Source organism: Geotrypetes seraphini, chromosome 4 (genome assembly GCF_902459505.1).
Source record: "Geotrypetes seraphini chromosome 4, aGeoSer1.1, whole genome shotgun sequence".
In the NCBI taxonomy this organism is placed as follows: domain Eukaryota; kingdom Metazoa; phylum Chordata; class Amphibia; order Gymnophiona; family Dermophiidae; genus Geotrypetes; species Geotrypetes seraphini.
Window position 1 is genome coordinate 165,097,440 of NC_047087.1, and position 26,325 is coordinate 165,123,764.

At 46.6% G+C, this 26,325-nt stretch overlaps 1 protein-coding gene across 2 annotated transcripts in view; it reads right to left on the minus strand.

The window, feature by feature from the left end:
* The window catches only part of ENKD1 (enkurin domain containing 1), a 248,980-nt gene extending 229,813 nt beyond the window's left edge, over window positions 1–19,167 (minus strand). Inside the window, exon 1 of one of the 2 annotated variants that reach the window (XM_033943272.1) lies at window positions 18,737–19,167. The gene's annotated coding sequence lies outside the window, so the exon portion shown is untranslated. The remainder of the gene's footprint in view (window positions 1–18,736) is intronic. The other variant, XM_033943270.1, reaches the window with a different exon arrangement.
* Between the last annotated feature and the right edge of the window lie 7,158 nt (window positions 19,168–26,325).

A 26,325-nucleotide genomic window follows, 5' to 3' on the forward strand; every position in this document is an offset into this window, starting at 1 on the left:
GAGGATGAGCCGTGAGAGGTTTTCCTAGGATAGGTTCATGAAACGCAGTGATGGCACTGAGGTGGACTCTGATTGAGGAAGACTTGAGGCCTGCATTGGACAGGGAGAGCAAGTAGTCCAGGACAGTTTCCACCGCTAAAGAGGTGGGGTTGTGATGATGACGGAGGCACCAAGAGGAGAACCTGGTCCACTTCTGATGGTAACATTGGAGGGTGGCCGGTTTCCTGGAGGCGTCCAAAATGAGACGGACAGGCTGAGATAGATTTCCTGGAGAGGTCAGCCCGAGAGAAACCAAGCTGTCAGGTGGAGCGAAGACAGATTGGGATGCAGCAGAGACTGACGTTGTTGCGTAAGTAGAGTAGGAAACACAGGAAGAGGAATGGGTTCCCTGACGCTGAGCTGAAGCAGAAGAGGAAACCAGTGTTGGCGAGGCCACCGAGGAGCGATGAGAATCATGGTGGCCCTGTCCCTGCGGAGTTTGGATAAAGTCCGCAACATCAGAGGTAGTGGAGGAAAGGCATAGAGGAACCGATCCGTCCAGTTGAGCAGGAATGCATCCGGGGACAGACGGTGAGGAGAGAAGAGTCTGGAGCAGAACTGGGGCAGCTGATGGTTGTGAGGAGCTGCAAAGAGGTCCACCTGCGGAGTACCCCAGCGAGCAAAGATGGAGTGGAGCGTGGGAGGATCCAAAGTCCACTCGTGAGGTTGAAGGATGCGGCTGAGATTGTCGGCCAGGGAGTTCTGTTCGCCCTGGATATAGACAGCCTTGAGGAAGAGACTGCGGGCCATGGCCCAGGTCCAAATGCGGAGAGCCTCCTGACAAAGGAGGCGAGATCCGGTGCCGCCTTGCTTGTTTATGTAGTACATGGCGACTTAATTGTCTGTGCACAGGAGAAGAACCTGAGGGCAGAGAAGGTGCTGGAAGGCCTTGAGAGCGTAGAACATGGCTCTCAGTTCTAGGAAATTGATGTGATGTAGACGCTCCTGCGTGGTCCAAAGACCTTGGGTGCGTAGATCTCCCAGGTGAGCTCCCCATGCATAAGGGGAGGCATCCGTGGTGATGATCATGGAATGAGGGGGCAGATGAAAGAGAAGGCCCCTGGAAAGATTTGAGGAGTTCAACCACCATTGTAGAGATCGCTGAAGAGACGATGTCACAGAGATGGGATGAGAAAGAAGATTCGAGGTCTGTGACCACTGGTTGGCCAGAGTCCATTGAGGTGTCCTGAGGTGGAGTCGCGCCAGGGGAAGCACATGCACCGTCGAGGCCATGTGGCCCAGGAGGACCATCATCTGTCTGGCCGAAATGGAGTGATGAAGGAGTACCTGACGACAAAGGTGGAGCAGAGTCCGTTGACGGTCGGAGGGGAGAAACGCCCTCATTAGTGTAGTGTCGAGAACTGCTCCAATGAACTGAAGGCGCTGAGTGGGAAGCAGATGTGACTTGGGGTAGTTGATCTCGAACCCCAGGAGATGGAGGAGAGAGATGGTATGATGAGTGGCTTGTAGCACAAGTGGAGACGTAGGCGCTTTCACTAACCAATCGTCCAAGTAGGGAAACACCTGGAGGTTGTGAGACCTGAGGAAGGCCGCCACCACAATGAGGCATTTGGTGAACACCCTGGGTGATGAAGCGAGGCCAAAAGGTAGCACTTTGTACTGATAATGGCGGTGGTGCACCTGGAATCGCAGGTAGCGACGTGAAGTCGGATTGATCGGGATGTGAGTGTAGGCCTCTTTGAGGTCCAGGGAACATAGCCAGTAGTGTTGAGATAGAAGAGGGTAAAGCGTGGCAAGGGAGAGCATTCTGAATTTCTCCCTGACTAGACACTTGTTGAGGTCCCTGAGATCGAGAATGGGACGGAGGTCTCCTGTCTTCTTGGGAACTAGGAAGTAACGGGAGTAGAATCCCCGACCTCTTTGTTCCGGAGGCACTTCTTCGATGGCATTGAGAAGAAGGAGGGATTGGACCTCCCTCAGGAGGAGGGGGGTTTGAGTTGAATGAGAAGCAGACTCTACGGGAGGATTGTCTGGTGGAAGAGTCTGGAAGTTGAGAGAGTAGCCGTGGCGGATGATGTTGAGGACCCACTGGTCCGATGTGATGACCTCCCAACGGCTGAGGAAGATGTGGAGCCTGCCTCCGATTGGCTGAGGAAGAGGCAATGAGGGTGGAAGACTGGCTAAGCCCTGGAGAGAGGAGTCAAAAGGGCTGAGATGGTTTGGTAGGAGGAAGAGGCTTGGCAGGTTGATTAGACTGGGCACGAGCCTGGGTGTGCTGATGTTGACGGGGCCGCCTAGGTTGCTGTGAAGGTGGATTGAGCGGCCTAGCGGAGAACCTGTGCTGATATGAGGCCTGTGGTCTGTAAGGACGAGCAGGTGGAGCCTTTTTCTTAGGTTTTATGAGAGTGTCCCATCTGGTCTCATGGGCTGAGAGTTTCTGCGTGGTGGTATCCAGGGACTCTCCAAATAATTCATCCCCAAGACAGGGGGCGTTGGCTAGTCGGTCTTGATGGTTGATGTCCAAATCAGAGACCCTGAGCCAGGCCAGGCGGCGCATAGCCACAGCAATGGCAGATGCACGGGAGGTGAGCTCAAAAGAATCATATATAGAGCGCACCATAAATTTTCTCAGTTGGAGCAGGCTGGAGATATGCTGCTGGAATAGTGGAACCTTGTGTTCCGGCAGGTACTTCTGCATGGCGGAGAGTTGGAGGACCAGATGTTTCAAGTAGAATGAAAAATGAAATGAGTAGTTGTTTGCCCTGTTGGCAAGCATGGCATTCTGGTAGAGTCGCTTGCCAAACTTGTCCATTGTTTTGCCCTCTCTGCCAGGAGGGGTGGAGGCATAAACACTAGAGCCCTGAGTCTTTTTTAAGGTGGACTCCACCAGGAGAGATTCATGGGGCAGCTGGGGTTTATCAAATCCCGGGATTGGTATAACCCTGTAAAGGCTATCCAGTTTACGGGGGGGGCCCCAGGGACAGAAAGTGGGTTCTCCCAATTTTTATAAAAAGTTTCCCGTAGGATGTCATGTACGGGCAACTTTAGGAACTCTTTGGGAGGTTGATCAAAATCTAATGCCTCCAGGAAAGCTTGTGACTTCTTAGAGTCAGACTCTAGAGGTAAAGATAAAGCCCCCGACAACTCCCTGAGGAATTTAGAAAAAGAAGATTGCTCAGGCTTAGATGTGGTATCGGGGGCCGAAGGCTCTTCGTCCGACGACGATGCGTCCTCCTCGGTACCGGGAGGGGATTCTTCCCATAGGTCCGGGTCTCTGACATCAGTGTGCGCGTGTCGAGAGACCGGAGTCGAAGGCTCGGTATGGTGAGTTTTAGACAGAGACTTGCCCGAGTGTACCGAGACGGTACCGGGGGATGAAGACCTGTGTCTGTCTCGGTCCCGGGAAGAACGGTGCCGGTCAGGGTCACGGGAAGACCGGTGCCCTGTCCGGTCCCGAGGAGGATCGGCCGTCGCCAAGGCGTGACTCTCGGCATGGGTATGGAGATGCGACGCCGAGAGAATAGGCATGGATGAGTCCAAAGGTACCGATGGAGTGGATACCGGTTGGACGGTGCGGGGCTCGGGCCGGTCTGGTACCGAAAGCAGCGGTGCCAAGATAGAGGGCAAGAGCTGCTGAAGTTGCTGTTGTAGTTGTTCCTGCAACTTGTCTTGGAGGATGGCCGCGATGCGGTCATCCAGGGGTGGCACCGGAACCACTTTTTTCTGTTTTGGTTCCATGGGTGCCGCTCTACGCCCCGGCGATGAGGAGGCCGATGACGAGGCACTCACCGATATCGGGGCGGAGCATTTTTTGGGTCGGCGTGGAGCCGAAAGGACCGGTGTCGCCACCGAGGTGGGAGGGCGCTCAAGGGTGGAAGGCTTCTTAGCCGGCTTACCTGGCGCCGGTGGCGCCGATGACGGATCAGGCGGTGTCGAAGTGGTCGGTGCCGATTTCGACGGGTGCCGGCAGATGAAGAAGTCGAGTCCATAGCCGGGCCGGTGCCGAAAAGTAGATTTTGCTGGATTTGACGATTCTTCAAAGTGCGTTTTTTAAGAGTGGCACAGCGGGTGCAGGAGTCCGCCCGATGCTCCGGTCCCAAACACTGTAAACACCAATTGTGTGGGTCAGTGAGGGAGATCGGGCGTGCACACCGCTGGCACTTCTTAAAACCCGGCTGCGGGGGCATGAATGGGAACACGGCCTCCGCAAAATCGAACCCCGAGGCCTGGATAGTGACAACAGGCCCCGCCGGGGCAGGAACGAAAAATAAGGGAAAAAAATAAAGTTTTTTTTTTTTGTTTTTTTTTAAACTGAAAGAAAAAAGCACCCGAAGGTGAATAAAACGAAAAAATAACGCGAGCAGGAAGGCAAAAAGAGAATTTCAACGGAGTTGAAAAAAACACACGTCTTCTTCGCTCCGCGGAAACGAAGAAACTGGGGACCACGCACTCCTCCGTCGGGCGGGAAGGCACTCGCGCACGCGCGGTGCGGCCAACTAGAACTTTCTAGTTAAAAAGGTCCGTACCGAGGGCTCCGTCGGTGACGTCACCCATGCATAAAGAATATGCTGCCTGCTTGTCCTGGGATAATACAGAGTTCAAACAGACGCCCCAAATCTTCTGAAATCTTTTCCACCGTCGAAAGGTGGCATGATCTCCCTAAATCTCATAAAGGAACAACTCATAAAATTTATTCCTCCATTCCCAATAAGTAGGGGGAAGGGGGGAACCCAATGCTGCATTATGCAAATTATGTTTCATCATATTTAACTTTCCTGAAATGCCCTAGGGCATGCCCAACTTATATTTTGGTGTCATTATATTTAACAGCAGTTATTTTCTCAACATTCCACATCATGACTCAGTTTTCAGTCCATCATTCATGCTGTGGCAACCCAATACATTCAGAACCATAATATCCTGTTTTGCAGTAAGCCCACAAAATAGCAGGATACACAAGAATGATGTCCAATAAATCTCAAGTTTCAAGTTTATTCATATATTTGCCCCCTTCAAGTGCCCTTATCTTAGGATACTAAGCTTATCTTAGGATACTAAGCGTTGTACAATGATAGTAAAAACTTTTGTAGACAAACAAATAAGTCAGACAGTTTTCTTACTTAACTATTAAGACCTTAGTGGTACAGTGGGAGGGGAGAACTACAATACTTATCGAGGAAAGATACATAAAAGGAAAGTACATTAGGGTAGGGAAATCTAAGGACAATATTCTACAGAGCTGACCTTGCTAGGTAGGAGGAGGTCTAAGCTTATATACTTTGAAGTAACATCTCACTGGTCTTCTAAAAAACAGCACTAGATGCAACTATGAACTATCAGAAAAAGATATATAGGAGAGGGGCATAAAGAAAGTGTTGCAGATTGTATGATTGCTCCTTGGATTGTAATTCTATACATTGGTGCCCCAGTCTACGTGCCTTAATGCTGTGCTCTTAGTGCCAGTTCTGTAATGATATCTTGCCCAAGATTCCATTATAGAATACCAGCATAAATCAACAGTTGGCATGCCTAGATGCACCAAGTGATAAACGTAACTTATTGCAGTCTACAAACATAGGAATTCTATATGTAGTGCCAAACTTTCATGCTGAATTTTAGTGTGGAAAAGCATTCTAACAGATGCAAGACACCAAAACATGTAGAAATGGCAAAAAACATACTTATGTACACATTTATAGAAGGAAAAATTATGTTCTTACCTGTTAATTTTCTTTCCTTTAGACGCAGCAGATGAATCCAGAGACCAATGGGGTAGCACACATCTACCAGTAGGCGGAGATAGAGAAACTGATTAACAGGTGGTCCTATTGGCTGGCACTCCTCCTGTATCTCCAGTATAGCTCCTTGCCCAAGCATCCGTAACCATCAATAGGCATAGCATGTAAAAAACTTCTTTCCCATAACAAATCTCAAAAGGCAATAATACAGAATACAACCATCAATAATAGCAAACTTCGAAAGTTGGAAAAGAAAAAAACGACAGACAATATCCAGAAAGGGTGGGGCTCTGGATTCATCTGCTGCGTCTAAAGGAAAGAAAATTAACAGGTAAGAACATAATTTTTCCTTCCTTAGCAACAGCAGCAGATGAATCCAGAGACCAATGGGATGTAGCAAAGCAATCCTCAATCTGGGTGGGAAGCAAACGCCGCCTCCGCAACAACCAAAGCACTAAATGCATCTACCGCATGCGCCCCCACATCCAACCAGTAATGCTGAGAGAAAGCACTCTCGGAAGACCAAGTAGCCACGAGACAAAACTCCTCCAAGGAAAAAACCTCTGGACCGAGTCCAGGAAGTAGCCATCGTTCTGGCGGAATGGTCACGAAGTTCTAAACTAAACTAAATCTTAGGTTTGTATACCGCATCATCTCCACATTCGTAGAGCTCGGCACAGTTTACAGGAGATGGGATGGAAAGGAACTACAATGAAAGGTAGAGGTTTGCAGGAGATGGGATAGAAAGGAACTACAATGAGGGGTTAGAGGTCCAAGTATGAAGAGTTTTTAGAGGACTTAGAATGCCAGAGATGGAGTAAGTATCAGATTTTTGAGTATCAGATTTTTTAAGTTCCTTCGCCAACCGCTTCCCTGCCATCAAGCAAGCGTAAATAATGTCCTCCTGGACCCATTGAGCGATGGAGGCTTTGAACGCCACCATACATTTGAGGCGTCCCGTGAAGAATACAAAAAGGTGATCTAAACAACTAAAAGTTGTTAGAAAACCTAGGCTCGCGGAGAAACGCTAAGCACTTTCAAAAAAAAATGCAGTGAATAAAAAGCATGTCTCCCCCATTTTCCTCCCAGGAAGAAGGAAGGAAAAGTGAGAGTGTCATAAAAGAAAGGATGACACCGAAATTGTGGCACCGTCCGAACTGACACTCCAGATTTTGTAAATCAGAAATAGGAATCCCCGCTAAACAAGGCCTGCAACTCAGAAAACCGCCAAGCTAAAGCCATGGCCACAAGAAACCCGATGTTCAAAGGCACAGCCCTTTAGAGTCTCAAAAGACAAGGATGAAATGAAGCCTTCGGTAAACTGCGAAGAAGTACCTTAAGACTGTACTCTGGACAGGGCTTTCTAAGAGGTGTACGAATATACCGTACTCCTTTTAGGAACTGAACTACATGAAGCTGAGAAGTAATCGAAGAGCAATATATCTAGCCCTTGTAACAAGCTAAGAATGGCACTTGAAACTGAAGGGAATTGAACGCTAAGCCCTTGGCAATACACTTGTGCCAAAAAAGAACTCTGGTAGGGTGCAAATTTTGAGAAGTACCCGAGAAAGGAAAAACCTCCTAAAGGAAGCAGAAGCCACAAGTGAAGATGTCTGTATCACCTGGATAAGAGAAGAACCAACCTGCTTCGCAAATCCTTACACGTCAGCCATGACTTTTCAAAAGCTAGGTCGCAATACCAAAGTAGTACGAATATCCATGTTGATCGGACCCTAGGTGAGCAAATCCAGAGATACCAGGAAACTCAACAGTCCGGCTGTCGAAAGACACATCAGATCCGTATAGCAAGGATGGTGCAGCCAATCCAGAGATCCTACAAAAACTGTGCCCTGAAAGCGAGCTTGAGATGGCAAATCCAAGCCATCATCAGCCAGGGGAAAACACTGAAAAAAGAGAAACCAGAGGCGAGAAAGAAGCCACGCTGCTAACCCCTCTGACTCCCACTCCCTGTGCCCGCCGAAGAAGCTAGGAAGCTAAGAATTTTGAGACGAGGCCATGAGGTCTAGTTCCAGGAGATCTCACTTCCATAAAAAGAGCTGGAACACCTGAACCAAAATTCTCAATATCCAGGATGTAGAAGATTTCACTAGTACTAACATTTACACTTTCTAGAGCGTACACAGTGCTGTACACTGTAACATACAATAAATGGGCCATACATAGATTTCGTGGAGAGAAAGTCTATCCAAACTCTTTTCCTGACCCATAAAATGATCTGCCAACAGAATATCTGCCACCCATTGAAATAGAACCACAACTTTACCTGCCAACTGAGCACATCACCTACTGCCCAGGCTGTAGAGAAAATACCCCCATCATAATACTGACTGAAAAGACCTTCAGCATCATTCCGGAAGAATGGTCTGAAGCTCCAGAAACTGTAGCCTGACCATGCTCCAGAGTAGAAGAATGAACAAGTATCGAGTCGCTTCTTAAGACCAGACTCCTGGAGCTGAGGATGGAAGGCACCGAACCCCCCAACCCGACAGCCCGGGATTATTGGTGGTCATGAGCTAGTCCAGCAAAGACCGAGGCATGCCTTTGAAAAGAGAAATCTCGCTGAGCCACCAAATCATACAGAGCGATTCTTGAGGAGCCTACCAAATAATTGGAGCCTGAGATACCGGGAACCACCGGAACAAAAGTGACTGCTATAGCGATATAATGGGAAAGCAAATCGAAGTTCTCAGTGGAGTCAGCAACATTGATCCTAGAACCTGTACAGAATCCCATACTCTTGGTCATGGTAACTAAAGAAGAATGCAAACCTGAGACAGTGTGACCCATCGCTCTAGATCTCTGGGAAGAAAACACATTTCTCTCCTATATGAATAAAAACATCTCCCCGATATACCTATAAATAGTACAGGAGAAAAAGAGCGCTGTGCCAATTCGAAAATTCACGGTCCAAAGAACTGAGGAAAAGAAAACCACCCTTTTCGTGTCAGTCAAATGGCCCGACTGGAAGACGTCCGAATCAAGCAGTCAGTCAAGAAGAAATTAGGTGAATCACCTGGTAGCCGCCAAAACGGTACCACTGCCCACATTTTCTAAAAATGTTCATGAAGCCTTTGGGTAGGCGAAATGGCATGTGCCAAAACCGAAAGTGCTGCTCCAAGAGAGGCAAGCAAACCTAGTGCAGATTCGGAAATCCATAGGTGAAAATGTAAATATTCTCCAGTTTTTTTCTGCAGAAATGTGTAATCCTGAGAAACTAATTCAGCAAATGGGATCCAGCCTGCCCAATGCCCCCTTCTTGGGCACCATGCAGTAAGTGGAACAACGTCCCTTAGTTCCTGAAGAACTACAAGAACTTCCCTGAGGACCAGTAACACTTAAAAGGGAAACACAAAACATAGAGACTCCAAGAACTAACCGGAAACCTGCGTAATTTCTCTTTCTCCTCCTTCTATTCAGTGTCTACTCCACCTTTCTCTTTCCTCCCTTCCATCCGTATCCTCCCCCTCTCCTCCTTTCCATTCAATGTCTTCCTTCCCTCTCCTTTTCTTTACATCCTTCATCTGTCTTTTTCTCTCTCCCCAGGCATTCCAGCTTGTCTTATCTTTCCCCTTTCATCCAGTGTGTCTGATCCCTCCCCCTTTCTATCTACAGTCTGTCTCCTCTCACCTCCTACATCCAGTATCTACCCCCTCCCATCTGACACCTCAGCCGCAGCCAGATTGATGCAAAGCCTTCCCTCTGATGTCAGCTCTGACTTCGGGGGAAGACTTCTGGGTTGGCTACATATGGCGTGCTGCAGGCTGCCTCCAACCCCTGCAGTTATCTGGACTCGAATGAAGAGGTGGAAGGGAGTGCATTTTTGGACACAGATGTCATGAACTGGGGAGAGAGGAAGGGAGGGAAAGAGATGCTGAGGTGGGGGAGGGAATAGAAAGGGAGAATTGGGTGTGGGTTTGTCAATGAGCGGGAAAGAGAGATGGTTGTGTACACACGGCAAATGGAAGAAAGAGGAGAATTTTTGGTCGTAGGGAGGGAGGTACAGAATATGATGAGAGTGAGAAATGTGGCAAGGGAACAATGGGACAGATTGAAAGGGATGCAAGAGAGAGGAATGTTGGATAGTGGTGAAGGGAATGGAGGGAGAGATGTGGCATGGTGCTGGAGAGGAGTGATAGAAGGAAAAATGTTGGGCATGGGGCTGGTGGGCAGGCAGGAAAGATGAGAAAGAGATAAATTCTGGACCATGGTAGGGGGAACCAATGGACAGTAACAGAATAATTTACAGAAGATGGGAAAGTTGGAAAAAGAAACTGGGACCAACTTTATGGAAAAATAAGTCTCCAAACAAAAGGTAAAAAACGGAATTTATTGACTAAAATATGTTAGCTTTGGGAAATGTATATGGCAGATGTCTTTGTTTTGTGTTCAAAAGAAAAGGAAATGCATTTCTGGTTTTATTTCTACAGTGTTGAAGTACTTGCTGACCCTTGCTGTGACTGGTGGGGATCCCCAAGCACCGCCAGCAGAGGACCTCCTCTAGAGATGGCCAGAACTCCCCTCCACCAAGCGCAGCAGTCGCTGGCAGCATCCATGAGCCACTGAGATGCCAGCATCTGTGACTCAGGGATGCTACTGCTGCCTGCCAAGCTTGGCAAAAGGGACCCCTGGCCAATTGCAAAGGAAGTCCTCAGCTGACAGCTTGTGGGTTCTCATCAGCTGAGTATTTATATTTTATATTTACATTAGAGGTTCTGGTAGAAACCCATTTACAAAGTATGTATTCTTCCCAAATTAATATTTCCAAATTAATAAATTCTCTTTGCTTATTTGTAAATGGGTCTCTACCAGAGCCTTTAATTCAGTAGCATAATTAAATAAAATAACTATTTCTGAAGTTTATAGGGAAGGGTGGGGACGGAGGGGATTCCTCGCGGGGAAGGGTGGGGACGGAGGGGATTCCTCGTGGGGATGGAGGGGATTCCTCGCGGGGACGGGTGGGATTCCTCACGGGGACAGGTGGGGACGGGTGGGATTTTGGTGGGACGGGTGGGATTTCTGTCCCCGCGCAACTCTCTAGCAGGGACCCCAAGAGAGACAATGAGATACCCGTGTGAAATACAGGGCACTATCTTACTGCTGATCTCACTGTGCTGTGAGTTGCCTTTTGTCGGCTCAGTCCGGAGACAAACCGAGACTGGGTGACCTAGCAAAGGTCAGAGTCTCTCTGGTAATCCCCTCGAGTGCTAACCCCAGAGTCTGATTAAACTAGCAGCTTCCTTCAAGGTAATACAGCAGGAACACAGACATAGACACATAAAATCTGCCCAAGCTTGTCCCAAAGCTGGTGAAACACGTACAACTTGTCTGAACCAGAAAGGAGAGAAGCCGCAGCATACCCTGACCAAAGTCAGCTGTAAATAAACTACTGGAACTCTGCAGCTCTCCCACCATCGCCAGAGACCCAAGTGCACGCCTGATTCTCGCTGACACATGGCCGCCGCATCAACGCTCCTAAAAACATAGTCAGATTCAAGCCCCACAAAATTTACCCTGCTGCGGCATGCATAGAAAGAAAGACTCGGGGAATAACCAAAAGAATGGTGGGGTGCTTCCCACAGCGCCGGAAAAAACATGTCCCATCTCATGCGCGCTGCTATAAACCGGCACCTGCACAATCAGCTGCACATGGCCATGACAAACACCGACAAAAGAGAGCATTGGAATAAACAGGACTACTACTGCTGCACTGAAACTCAACGAGGAGTACAAGTGCAAGCATGAAATCGCACCGCTACTGTTGCGCTGTAACCAACAAGGAAACCAAGCGTGTGCATGCAAAGGGCGGGAAAGCCCAGGCTCCCTCAACGGATTTCTAGTCATAAAACTTAGCCTCAATAAAATATCATTCCTTAAACGTATATTGACCGAACCCACAGTACTAAGACTCCCAAACAGAACCTGAAGTTCAAACAACAGTAAAAAACACAGACATACTCACAAGCTTGTTGTTAGGGCCGGTTGAAGCCAGTTAGAGCTGGATGAGCAGCACTAACAGAGCAGAATGTAGCAACTGTGGTCTCCTTTTTTTTTTTTAAACAGAGAAGGGAAAGAAGAAAAAATTGAGACCCAGTCAGACCCTCTAGCAATGGGGAGAGGGTGAGGCAGGGACCTCGGGGGGCCCAGGTGTAACCCCTAAAGCCGGCACCGTTCAGACGGACACCCCTGTCTCACTGAAGAGAAAATCTCAACAGGAGAAATAGCATTGCCAGCTCACTGAAGAGAAACCTCAACAGGAGAAAATAATTTTCCAGTCACAGCCAGAATTCAGGAGCTAGTTGAATAGCAACCATTTCCTGCTGGGAGATAGAGAATACTGGAGATACAGGAGGAGTGCCAGCCAATAGGACCACCTGTTAATCAGTTTCTCTATCTCCGCCTGCTGGTAGATGTGTGCTATCCCATTGGTCTCTGAATTCATCTGCTGCTGTTGCTAAGGAATATCACCTAGAAACCTGAGAAAACTGTAGTTTAAGGGGTGAAGAACTTTGTGCATGAAAGAGGAGCAGGGGACTTGGATGTAATAATATGTGAAGATCTTAAGGTGGTCAAACAGGTTGAAAAGGTGGTGAAAGCTAGAAGGATACTTGTATCTATGCATGTAACTATGTTTAACCAATGTAAATCTGTTCAATTAATACTTAACTGCATGTAACTATGTTTAATCATTGTGAACCGCCTAGAACTCACTGGGTATGGCGGTATATAAGAATAAAGTTATTATTATTATTGTTGTTGCATAGGAAGAGGAATGTCCAGTAGGATAAAGGAGGTTATGATTCCCCTGTGTAAGACCGGTGAGACCTCCAGCCCTTATGCATAAGGTGACCATACATCACATTTTGAACGGGACAGTCCCGTTTTTGGATCCCCTGTCCCGTTGTCCCCACACACAGCTTCGGGACACCCAAAATGTTTTCAGAGACAGCGTCCGGAAGCTGTACGTGTGGACAACAGGACAGGCGATCGCTTCCTGTCCCTCCCCTGCCGTCAATTTTGACGTCAGAGAGGATGTTCCGGGCCAGCCAATCGCTGCCTGGCTCGCCCGGAACGTCCTCTCCGACATCAGAATTGATGTCGGAAAGAAGGCTTCCGGGTTCGAGTAGTTTGCAGCAGAGGAGCAGCGGCGGTGGACCTAAATCGGGCCTGGAGGGAGGCTTTTGTTTTCCGCGGTAGGGGGGGGGGGAGGAGGTAGGGCAGGCAGGCAGGCTGGCTGGCTCTGGGGGAGGGAGGTAGGTAGGCAGGTTTTGGGGGAGGTAGGCAGGCAGGCTGGCTCTGGGGGAGGGAGGTAGGCAGGCAGGCTTTGGGGGAGGTAGGCAGTCAGGCAGGCTCTGGGGGAGGTAGGTAGGCTGGCTGGCTCTGGGGGAGACAGGCAGGCAGGCTCTGGGGGAGGCAGCTAGGCTGGCTGGCTCGGGGGGAGGTAGGCAGGCAGACTGGCTGACTTTGGGGGAGACAGGCAGGCTGGCTCTGGGGGAGGCAGGAAGGCTGGCTCTGGGGGAGGTAGGCAGGCAGGCTGGCTCTGGGGGAGGTACACAGGCAGACTGGCTTTGGGGAAGGCTGGCTTTGGGGAGGTAGGCCGGCTGGCTTTTTGGGAGGGGGTGGGACAAAGGCTGGAAGCAGTTAGGGGACATAGGAAGGAGGGATGAAGGAAGGAGAGAAAACGGCAGAGAAGGGGGGTTGTAAGTAGAAGAAAGACTAGAGAGATAAAGGCCTGGACCAAAGGGGAAAGACAGGAGGCAGAAGCAAGACATTGGGAGGTGCAGACAGAGGGGGAGAGCCCCTGAGGAAGAGCAGAGAGAGGCAAGATCATAACAGAGGAGGGAGAGAGAGAAAGGGAGACCTGGAACAAAGGTACAAAGGAGAACTGACACTGGATCTGGGGGCACTAAGGACAGGAAGGAGGCACTGGGGACACTAAGGACATAGGAAGGAGGCGCTGGGGACACTAAGGACATAGGAAGGTACTGGGGGCACTAAGGACATAGGAAGGAAGGAGGGAGGGCATAGAAAGGGACAATTGTTGGGCCTGAGTGCAGAAAGAAATGAAAGATAGGATGCACAGTCAGAGGGAAACGCAACCAGAGACTCATGAAATCACCAGACAGCAAAGGTAGGAAAAATGATTTTATTTTCAATTTAGTGATAAAAATATGTCAGTTTTGAGAATTTATATCTGCTGTCTATATTTTGCACTATATTTGTCTATTTTTCTATAGTTACTGAGGTGACATCGTTGAAAACCCAAATATAAATAATTAACATTTTCTCTGCGTATAGGGTGCTTTGTGGTTTTTTAAAAAAATTTTATGGTTACCATTATGAAATAAGATATTGTGTGTACATGAAAAATGAATGGAAGAAATTGGGGGTGGGGCAAGGGCAGTATTGGGGGCAGGACTGAATATTAATAGATGTCCCGTTTTGATGAAAAAAATAAATGGTCACATTACTTATGCATGACCTTGCATTTCTTAGCATTAAATCTTAGCTGCCGAATTTCAGGCCTTCCTCATGTTTTCCACCTCATCACCTTGATTTTCAAAATGCTAGATTATTGTACATTATTGAAGCCTGCTTATTATTAGAATGTTTCTAATTTTATTCACCTTGCTTATATTGCAGAGCAAATGCCATTTTTTGAGTCCTTTTATGAACTTCTTCCAACAAATGACCTTAAAGAGGTGTGTCCTTTAGAACTTAGCATGATACTTGAAATTATGGGTGTGCAGGCCCAAAAAATTGTCTTTTTAGTTTCTTATATCTTTAGTTTCATTATTTATAAATGATTTTCCTTTCTGGGTCTATGTGGCAAAAATGTACTCAAACAGGATATACAATTTTGGTAAAATGCAATTTATTCAAAAGTGCACACAGAAAAAAAAATGGATTTTTTTTTCCTATTTTTGGTTTAAAATGACATGAAAAAAACAGGAAAATATAATTGACATTTCCCATGCTGTTTCAATTGAATGTACATCTCTACTTGAAATTTTCACAAAGGCAATATTTGGAGGGAGGTGGGGACTTGCTATTAGCTTTCCCAGCAACTTTAGCACAGTGACGTCAAGCCATCCAAGGTGTTTATTTCTAGTTCACTTTGCTATTTGGCAATTTCATATTCAAGGGGTCCTTCAAAAAGTTTTTGCACATATATATTTTTGTGCTGAACCAAAAAATTCTTTTCTGATGGCATTAAGAAGTTAGTAGGATACTGGGAAAAATGTATCACAAAACAGAGTGATTATGTGGAAAAGCGATGTAATTTGCTTTTGAGATATTTAATAAATAGTATTTAAAAAAAAAAAAAAAGTGTGGAAACTTTTTGAAGATCCCTTGTATTTACCCCTGGTTTCTATAAACTTGAATGTTCAAATTAGCAATCAGCACGCAAAACTGAGAGCACAAGTTACAGAATAGTGACCAATAATGGGCCTTAATTGGCCTTGTCATTAATTTGCTGTTACAAGCATAACTGCACTTAAGTACTAATTTTCTAGAATAGTACCCAAGTCCAATGGTGCATAACTACAAAGGGGGCAGATACATGGGTATGTCTGGGACATGTCTTGCAGTTGTGTCCATAAGTTATAGAATACTAGAGCTTATGAACACTATTGCAACATTTAGGTGTTATAGAATTGGCACTCACTCCTGGATTCTATATAACACGACTAAAGATGCATGTGAAAATCTGTGCATAGTGCCAATTTGCGCACACAACTTAATTAGTTAAGCCAATCTGCACCAATAATTGCTAATAGGCAATTATTGGCACTAATTAGAATTTACCTGCACAGCTTTATATGTGTTTTCTGTGAAATGGTGCACAAGTTCTACTGCATGGACCTCAAAAGAGTGCATAGCTAAAGGAGGGAATGGGAGGTTGTGGGCATTCCTAAAAGATACAATGTTATAGATCACAGTTCTTCAACCGCCGGTCCGCGGACCGGTGTTGGTCCGCAAAAAAAATCTTGCTGGTCCGCGAAGGATTTGGTCCCCGCCACAACGAAAGGCCGGCGTCAGCTGACTTGCAACTTCCTGTTGCAGTCGCTGTGTCGGGACTCCTGCCTTCCACCGCGTTTGCCTCCTGTCTTGTCTCCACACCTCTAGACCAGCAGCGACAGCTCTGTGTGCTTTTAACTTCGGCACAGAGCTGCCCCTAATAATAGTTTAGCGCGGTTTCATAAGGCAGCCTCGGGGCCTTTGCTAGGCCAGCCCACATCGCATCATCGAAGCGGGTCGGCTATCAAAGGCCCCGAGGCTGCCTCATGAAACCGCGCTAAACTATTGATTAGGGGCAGCTCTGTGCCAAAGTTAAAAGTACACAGAGCTGCCGCTGTTGGTCTGGACTCTTGGGCCGCTGAAGGATGGCAAAGAGCAGCTGTCCTGGAGGTTTCCCTTCCTCTCGCCTTTGCAGGTCCCTTTTTTCCACCTTTTTTATTTTTCCTTCAAACAGCAACGGGCCCCAGCATCGACATCAATCAAGTAAGTTCCACTGTTCCTTGCAAGCGGTTCTGCTCAGCCAAAGCTTCCCCTCTGACATGAGCCACCCTCAGGGGAAAGAAAGTGACCCACAAAGGTGAGGGGAAGGGGGGCAGATGATGGAAGTTGGGGGGGAGAGAGAGAAGGGGCAGATGATGGAATGGAGGAGATGAGAGAGAGAAGGGGACAGATGATGGAAGTGAGAAGAAGGGAGAGAGAGCAGAAGGCAGATGGATGTCAGTTGAGAGGGGAAAGCAGATGCTGAATGGAAGTGGGGAAAGAACACATACTGGATGGAAGGAGGAGATAAATAAAGGGGGAAGAAAATAGTAAGATAATTGAGAGGTGAGGGAAAGGGGTGACAAGCTGTGGGTAGACACAGTGAAAAGAGGGAAACGGGACTAAATAGTAAGAAAGAATTTAATTTAGATGGAGGCAGAAAATAGAGAAGGAAGACCAGAGAAGAAAAGGGAAGAGAGAGCAGAGAATGATATCAGATCTGAGTGGAGGAAATGAGAAGAGAGAGATGCTAAAAACCACAGGGAGGAGGGAAGGATAGAGATGCCAGACCATGAGGGGAACAGAAGGAAGTTGATGGATGCCAGACCAAATTGGGGGGGGGGGCAGGAGGAGAGATGGAAGGGGCAGATGCTGGACTGAAGAGACAAAGAAGGTTATCATGCCGCTGTACCGGGCCATGGTACGCCCTCACCTGGAGTACTGCGTCCAGCACTGTTCACCGTACATGAAGAAGGACACAGTACTACTCGAAAGGGTTCAGAGAAGAGCGACTAAAATGGTTAAGGGGCTGGAGGAGTTGCCGTACAGCGAAAGATTAGAGAAACTGGGCCTCTTCTCCCTTGAGCAGAGGAGATTGAGAGGGGACATGATAGAAACATTCAAGGTACTGAAGGGAATAGACTTAGTAGCTAAGGACAGGTTGTTCACCCTCTGCAAGGCAGGGAGAACGAGAGGGCACTCTCTGAAATTGAAAGGGGATAGATTCCGTACAAACGTAAGGAAGTTCTGTGGTAGAAAGCTGGAACGCTCTTCCAGAGGCTGTTATAGGGGAAAACACCCTCCAAGGATTCAAGACAAAGTTAGACAAGTTCCTGCTGAACAAGAACGTGCGCTGGTAGGGCTAGTTTCCGTTAGGGTGCTGGTCTTAGACCAGAGGGCTGCCGCATGAGCAGACTGCTGGTCATGATGGACCTCTGGTCTGACGCAGCAGTGGCAATTCTTATGTTCTTATGTTCTTAGGGCAGACACTGGCTGGAAGAGAGTGAAAAGGCAATGAAAGCAGAAACCAGATACGACAAAAGGTAGAAAAAAATAATTTTATTTCTATCTTGTGATTCAAATATATCAGATTTTAAATATGTATCTTGCTAGACATAACTGGGGAGTGCAAAGCCCAGGCAGTGCTTCTTTAGCTTCCAGCTGGCTTAGGGCTCTCTCTGACCAGGGGGCAGTTGCCCTAGTTCCACTCCCCTAACACCATTCCTGTCATGTGTGACTGTGGTATTCTGTTACATGATATTTGTGTAGCATTCTGTAATAATTTGGCTTATTCAGTTTTCTTGATAGTAGAGGGGATATATGTGAAGGGGAGGGGAGACAGCGGTTTTGTTGATCTTTGCCCTGTATTATTTGTATTTATAAAATGACAATTGTATAGAATATTGTTTCTTTTTATACTTTAATAAAATATGTTCAATATAAAATTATAACTATTTGAGGCTTGTGCGGATGGGATCAAATGGTTTGTGGGACCGAGCTCGCGGGGACGGGGCGGCGATGGTTTTTTTTAAAAAAATTCAGTCTTAGTAGTTTGCCGGTCCACGAAATGAGGCTGAAAATAAACTGGAAATTCAATGCCAGGCCCTGGGTACTACTACTATTATTTCTAGAACGCTACCATAGGCAGCACTGTACAGAATCTCAAAAGATACAGTCTTTGCATGAGAGAGCTTACAATATAAACAGACAAACAGGATGCCAGGGTGGGGGATACAATTAGGGGAGGATGGTTAATGTTGGCTAAGGTGGTGAGCAGTGGGGAATAGGGTTATGAATATAGTCCTGGCATTGAATTTTAATCACAGGAGAAAGTCAGGCTACCTCTCATGGTCTGAAAATTGGCCCCTAAACAGCTCAAAAATTTTGATTGCTAAGGAATAGCCTGGGCTTGTGATACCCGAGTCCCCCAGTTTTGTTGCTTGGAGTCTCTCTTACAGTTATGTTTAGTTACCTTTCCTTTTGTTGATTCTGTGGGAGGGGGGCTAAAAGGTGTTATAATTTATTTTTACCTTGCTAATGATGTGTTAACTTATGCGCTCTTCAGTCAAGTAAGTTTTTGGGATGTAAGTTTGATAAATTTAATAAAGATAAAACTTAGTAACGTAAAACTTGTAAGTTAAAAAAAAAAAAAAAACACAAATCACGTTTGTCTGGGTCGTCAGTGCACGCTCTCTCACCTTTCCCTAATAATGCGGCGCTAACCACAATAGTAGCACCATCGATGGAGGCAAACGGACGGCAAAATCATTCTCAGTGTCCGATCCTTTTTCATCCCAGGCTGAATTTTACATTGAACGCTACAGCACTTGAAAGTCCATCAAACGCAATCAATTTTCCAGCTTCAACCTAGGCACTGAAAAGCCTGCAGAAACGGTCAGCGGTGAAACATAAGCAGTAGCAAGAAATGAAAAATGCGCCGAACTAATCTAGCTCTTGCGGCCCCTCTCCCCGGCAGTTACACGCCACGCGTCTCTCCCATAGTAACGCCAGCTTCCAGGTTATGGCTCATGGGTAATACTTCCTCTTCCTATATTATCGGGCGTCTGGGAGTTGTAGTGCGTCGAGATAGAGGCTGAGCTCTTCAGATTTTCAGGAACAACAGCAAAAAAAAATACTTAAAAGAAACACCGTTCAAGTTAAAAAAAGGTTCTGTATCAAAATCAACAATCTAAACTTAGTATAAAACCAACGCCCCAAGTACCACTTGCATACTCTCTATACTCGTGACCATTTATTTTTTTTCCCTCAAAAGGGGACATCTAATAATTTTCTGTTCCGCCACCAATCCCGCCCTAGCCCTGCCCCCAATTTCTTCCATTAATTTTTCATGTACACACAATATCTTATTAATTCATAATGGTAACCATAACATTTTAAAAAACCCCTACAAAGCAAACTGTATGCAGAGAAAATGTTAATTATCATTTATACAGTATTTGTTTTGAAAGGTCACTTGGATACACAAAGTCAGAGGCGTGAAGAAAGTACAAGAGTTTTTTATTCACAGCATGCCGGGACTCTAGTGCAGTTAATAGCCTGCCTACTAGAGTGTCAGAAACAGGAAATACACGGACTTTTATGCCCTTTTCGCAAACTAATATATGCAAAAACTACAATTTTCATTTGTTACTTCTATAACTTTCTACAATTATTATTGGTCCTAAGCCAGCACTTATGATAGGCTCAGGGATACAACTTATAGTCCTATAGGAAACTAGCTCATTTCTCTGCTTATCTAAATCTTACAGGTCTAAATGCTACATGTACAGAAGGGCAGGGCACATCATGGCTCAAGCTCTTATCTATTCAGCTTACAATGTGGTAGGGCAAGGACATACATTTCAGGCAGATGCAGTCAATAGATTATACACTGTTTTTAGCTATGTAGGCCAGAGCAATATTTTAAACAACAGTTAACTATTTCATGACCCTACAGTTTTATTTTTCAAAGAGGTCAAGGCAGATGACTTTAAAATATGCAATGTCACCTCAGTATAATGTGACCTTACATCCCGTTTTGAACCGTCCCTTTTTCTTATCCCCTGTCCCGTTGTCCCCATGCACAGCTTCGGGATGCCGAAATGTCCCATTTTCAGAGGCGGCATCCCGAAGCTGTGCGTAGGGACAACAGGGCAGGCGATTGCTGCGAACAGCGCTGGATCCTGCCGCCAGCCACCGAGGGACAGTGCGCACGCAACAGCTGTACTTCACGCACTCACACACAGCAAGGGGCAGGATGTGAAGTCACTCGCCCGAGTCCCTCGTCTTGAGGCGTGCTGCATTGGGGTCGGGATGACGTCGGACAGATGAACTTTCTCACAGCCCCCCTTCCTGTCTCTCACCTGTTCGTGTTGGCGCAGGCTGGCTGCGTGCCCAGCGCCTGGGGCTACGAGGTGCTGACTCCATCCTTGGCGCGCGTCCCACCATCACTACCATCACTAGGGTTACGGTTGTAGCAGGTAGCTTTTGTGTAAGGGGATGCTGCAGCCATTCCTGGCCTAGTTGCTCCCCCCACCCCTATTGTCTCTCCACCTCCACCTCTTACTTCTCCTTTTCTTTAAACCGTCCCTAACCGACTCTTCACATGTGACTCTGAATGAACTTGAGGTGTTCTCAACCATTCCCCTTCGTAGACACACATTTCCTGGATTAGAAAAGCTGTATTAATGGTCGTGTACTGCAGGTGGGTTTTTTTGGAGGAAGGCCTTTACATCATATAAAATTCATCAAGTAAACCGAGTCAGGCACCTGGTATTGGAGATGATCCGGTATTGGATTGGATTGGATTGGATTGGGGTTGGATTGGATGGACCTAAGGATTGGATTGGGACTTTTTACAAATGAAAATAAAAGAAATTGACCACCCTACTGCACCAGAAAACTTTTCCACTTAAAATTCCTTCTCTCTCAGCAGGGGCACCGTGTCCCTTCCTCCTTCCTCTTTTGTCTTCCGATGCCACGGATCTGCTGTACTCTGGCAGCGAGCTCGAGGAGGGAGAAGAATGGGCTCTCTCCCTGCTTCCCTGCCCGCCGCCGCAACAGCAGCTGGAAAGGCATGGCCAGGCGCTGGCCTGGAAGCCTTCTCCCCGACGTCAATTCTGACGTCAGAGAGGAAGTTCCGGGCAAGCCAATCACTGCCTGGCTGGCCTGGAACTTCCTCTCCGACGTCAGAATTGACGTCAGGAAGAAGGCTTCTGGGCCAGCGCCTGGATATGCCTTTCCTGCGGTTGTTGCAGCGGACAGGAAGCAGCAGTGGGCGGCGTTGGCAGACCGAGTGGGGGGAGCAGAAGAATCAGTGCTAGGCTTTGGAGGGAGGGAGGCAGACAGACAGGCAGGCTGGCTGGCTTTGGGGTGGCAGGGAGGGAGTGTGGCTGGCTTCGGAGTAGGGGGGTAGGAGAAAGGCTTGAAAGGCAATGAGGGGGACATAGGAAGGAGGGAGGAATGAAGGAAAGAAAGAGGCAGAGAAAGAGGGGGGGGGTTGTAAGCAGAGAAAGACTAGAGAGAGAAAGGCCTGGACCAAAGGGGAAAGACAGGAGGCTGATGCAGGACTATGCGAGGTGCAGACAGAGGGGGAGAAACCCTGAGGAAGAGCAGAGAGATGCAAGATCATAACAGAGGAGGGAAAGAGAGGGAGACCTAGAATAGAGGTACAAAGAAGAACACTGGATCTGGAAAGGGTAACAGAGGAAAAAGAGAGAGAGACCTGGACCCAAAGGGGATGGGGCTGGATTAAGAAAGAAAGAAAGCACAGTTAGAAGGAAGTGCAACCAGAGACTCATGAAATCACCAGACAACAAAGGTAGGAAAAATTATTTTATTTTCAATTTAGTGATCAAAATGTGTCAGTTCTGAGAATTTATATCTGCTGTCTATATTTTGCACTATATTTGTCTATTTTCTATAGTTACTGAGGCGACATTGCATATTTTAAAGTCATCTTTGAAACCCCCCCAAATATAAATAATTAACATTTTCTCTGCGTACAGTGTGCTTTGTAGTTTTTTTCAATTTATGGTTACCATTATAAATTAATAAGATATGTGTACATGAAAAATGAATGGAAGAAATTGGGGATGGGATTGGGGGCGGGGCTAGGGTGGGATTGAGGGCGGGACTGAAAATTAATAGATGTCCCGTTTTCATGAAAAAAAAATAAATGGTCACGTTAGGCATATTGATCCTCTCTGATCTCAAAATAAATGAAGTGCAGGTGTGGGTACGAAATGAATCAAAGAAAGAGGTTACTTTACAAAAAGGATCACAAACAGCCCATGTATGTAGTGTGGAATCCATCACTGCAGGCTGTTCTCAACAAAAGGCATCATCAAAAACTGATGCATCCTTGTTCAATTTTGGGGACTCACCTCTTCCTCCTTATTGGAAGGATAGATTGATACAGCAGTTTTTAAACAGAAGCAATGTATTCTCACCACATGAGTGGGTTGTAGGTTTGACCAAAAGAAGTAGAACATCCCATACCTCTGCATGATCCACACCCCTTCCGGAGAGATTGAGATGGTTGATACCAGGAGACATTGATGTTAGAAAGCACTTGCTGGAATCAGTGAAATGTGTCCCGTAGGGAAGTGGCTGAACTGAGATAAGTTTTCATATTTCAATATCCTTTAAGTCTTTATTTTTAGAGTCTTTTTGCAATATGATACTCATATTTTGAAATTTATATGATATTTTCATGCAAGATAAATATGAGTCCATATTTCTGATAAAAAATAGCTTTTGGATCAACAAGGGTTGGTCAGACAAGTGGGGAGGCACTGTTACATTTAAATTTGAGTTTGGCATTTATATAGTTTTTCAGTGCACGTAAACGCACACAAGAGAGGTTTTTGAAGAATATATCACTGAAATCTGGAACCTGTCAGACTTGGATTTATTCTTGTTTATTACAGTTCCAAGCAGGTTTCCTAGATTCTTTTTTCTCTCTTATAGTTAATGAGCTTGAACACATTATTTATCAAAGTTGAAACCATTTATATTTCAACTGTTTGCTAGAGTTGGGTTTCTTTCCATCTAATTGTTCCTTAATTAATTCACTAGAATTACTAAGATGGTGTGATAGAGGTGGGCAGCGTGCCCCGGAGAAGGGTTGCATAGACAAACAGACCACACTCTGAGCATTCAAGAAAAAACTCTTTAATTAAACAGTAGTGCAGAGCCTGTTTCTTCCCAGGTTCCTATAAGGTTGTGTTCTTCAAAGAAAACAAGTAGGCTTTCCCCAAACACAAGTCCCATTCTCTGTAGGGCTTGACATGCCCCAAACAGTCTTTATTTTAGGTGCAGGAAACCGTTAGCATTTGGTCCCAGGTCTTAGCAGGTACTAGAACAAAGACAAGTTTTTAAATGCAGTAGAGTCTTATGTCCTACAAACTCTGTCAGTGCCAAGCCCTTCCAACCAGTTTCTCCAGCTCCTAGGTTCCCTCTAGCTAACATGACCATTTATTTTTTCATCAAAACGGGACATATATTAATATTCAGTCCAGCCCCTAATCCCGCCCTAGCCCTGCCCCAATCCCACCCTAGCCCCGCCCCCAATTTCTTTCATTCATTTTTCATGTACACACAATATCTTATTATTTCATAATGGTAACCATAAAATTTTAAAAAACACAAAGCACCCTATACGCAGAGAAAATGTTAATTATTTATATTTGGGGGTTTTTCAAAGATGTCACCTCAGTAACTATAGAAAAATAGACAAATATAGTACAAAATATAGACAGCAGATATAAATTCTCAAAACTGACACATTTTGATCACTAAATTGAAAATAAAATCATTTTTCCTACCTTTGCTGTCTGGTGATTTCATGAGTCTCTGATTGCGTTTCCTTCTGACTGTGCATCCTTTCTTTCATTTCTTTCTGCACTCAGGCCCAACAATTGTCCCTTTCAATTCCCTCCCTCCTTCCTTCATATGTCCTTAGTATCCCCAGTGCCTCCTTCCTATGTCCTTAGTGCCCCTTTCTATGTCCTTAGTACCCCAAGTGCCTCCTTCCTATGGCCTTAGTATCCCCAGTGCCTCCTTCCTATGTCCTTAGTGCCCCCAGTGCCTCCTTCCTATGTCCTTAGTGTCCCCAGTGCCTCCTTCCTATGTCCTTAGTGCCCCTTTCTATGTCCTTAGTGCTCCTAGTGCCTCCTTCCTATATCCTTAGTGCCCCGTGCCTCCTTCCTATGTCCTTAGTGTCCCCAGTGCCTCCTTCCTATGTCCTTAGTGCCCCCAGATCCAGTGTCAGTTCTCCTTTGTACCTTTGTTCCAGGTCTCCCTCTCTGTCCCTCCTCTGTTATGATCTTGATTCTCTCTGCTCCCCCCTCTGTCTGCACCTCCCAAAGTCCTGCTTCTGCCTCCTGTCTTTCCCCTTTGGTCCAGGCCTTTATCTCTCTAGTCTTTCTTCTACTTACAACCCCCCTTCTCTGCCTCTTTCTTTCCTTCTTTCATCCCTCCTTCCTATGGCACCCTCACTTCTTTACAGCCTATGTCCCACCCCCTCCCAAAAAGCCTGCCGGCCTACCTCCCCCAAAGCCAGCCTGCCTGCCTACCTCCCCCAGTGCCAGCCTGCCTACCTCCCCCAAAGCCAGCCTGCCTGCCTGCCCCAAAGCCTGCCTACCTACCTCCCCCAGTGCCAGTCTGCCCGCCTCCTCCAAAGTCATCCAGTCTGCCTGCCTACCTCCCCCAGAGCCAGCCAGCCTGCCTACCTACCTCACCCAAAGCCTGCCTGCCTGCCTCCCCAAAAGCCAGGCAGCCTGCCTCCCCCAAAGTCAGCCAGTCTGCCTGCCTACCTCCCCCAGAGCCAGCCTGCCTGCCTACCTACCTCTTTGCCGCGCAAAAGCCAGCCAGCCATCTTGCCTGCCTACCTCCTTCCCCCTCTACTGCGGAAAAAAAGCCTCCCTTCAGGCCCGATTTAAACTTCCCCCCGGTCCACCGCCGCTGCTCCACTGCTTACCTCCCTGCCACTAATCGCGCCCAGAAGCCTTCTTCCCGACGTCAATTCTGATGTCGGAGAGGACGTTCTGGGCCAGCCAATTGCTGCCTGCTGGTGGGGTTCCCAAAGCCCTGCCATTTGAAGACTACCTCCTCTGGTTTGGCAGCCAGAAATCTCCAAGCTCTGCAGCTAGCAGCAGTGTCCCCAAGCTGCTACTAGCTGCAGAGCTTAGAGAGTTCTGGCTATAAAAATGAAGAAAGTGGTCTTCAGCTGACAGGGCTTTGGGATTCCCCATTTGCTTAGTTATTTATATTTTGCATTTGGACATGGGGCATGGGGGAGAACAGAGAGAAAATTTGGTGCCATCAGCTGTCTGCTAAACCACTGAACACAAAACAAAGATCTGTGATGTAATGTATTTTGCCCTGTTTGCTGGCTCTGGGTAGGAGAGAGAGAAGAGAGGAGGGACAAGAGAGTTAGAAGACAGAGAGAGATAAGAGAGCAGTATGCCCATTAGGAGGGAGGCACATATTTATTCATTCAATTTTCTATACCATTCTCCCAGGGAGATCAGAATGGTTTACATGAATTTATTCAGGTACTCAAGCATTTTTTCCTATCTGTCCCGGCAGGCTCACAATCTATCTAATATATGGGGGGATTAAGTGACTTGCCCAGGGTCACAAGGAGCAGCCTACACAGGTGATTGTGTATGTGCTCCCTCAGGATCACAACAACGCTTATGTACAAGCACCTGACACAGGCAGGGTATGGCTCCAATACTACTTTTGTCCTAACAAAGGAAAAGAACACTATTATACAAAGCACAATCCACAGAATAAAGCATGAGCTCTCATGTTCCTCCCCTACCTCACCTATGTCTAGCTAACACAAGGGCCCCACAGAAGTAACTCCTCTTCCCTCTTGCCCCATGCCTACATAGTAATAGCAACGTTGAGGGTAGCTCACTAAAGTACAGTGAACCAGTGGCGTACCTAGGGTATGTGGCACCCGGGGCCCATCATTTTTTGACACCCCCCCCCCCCCCCCATGTAAAATTTTTTTTTTTTTTTTTTTGCAATAACCATGAAATGGAATAAATGGTCAGAATAGAAACAGGCAGTGAAAATTTTCTTTTATTGAACCTCATTTATGTAACCATTATTCCAAACATAACATAACATAAATTATGTCTGAATTGTCATGACATCAGAAGTACATATGGAGTAGTTGCAGGTGATGCTTGGGACAGTTCTGATTATGTTAGTTTGGTTTTATGTGTTTTTTGAATAGAAGGGTTTTTATTTCTTTTTTTAAGGTTTTGTA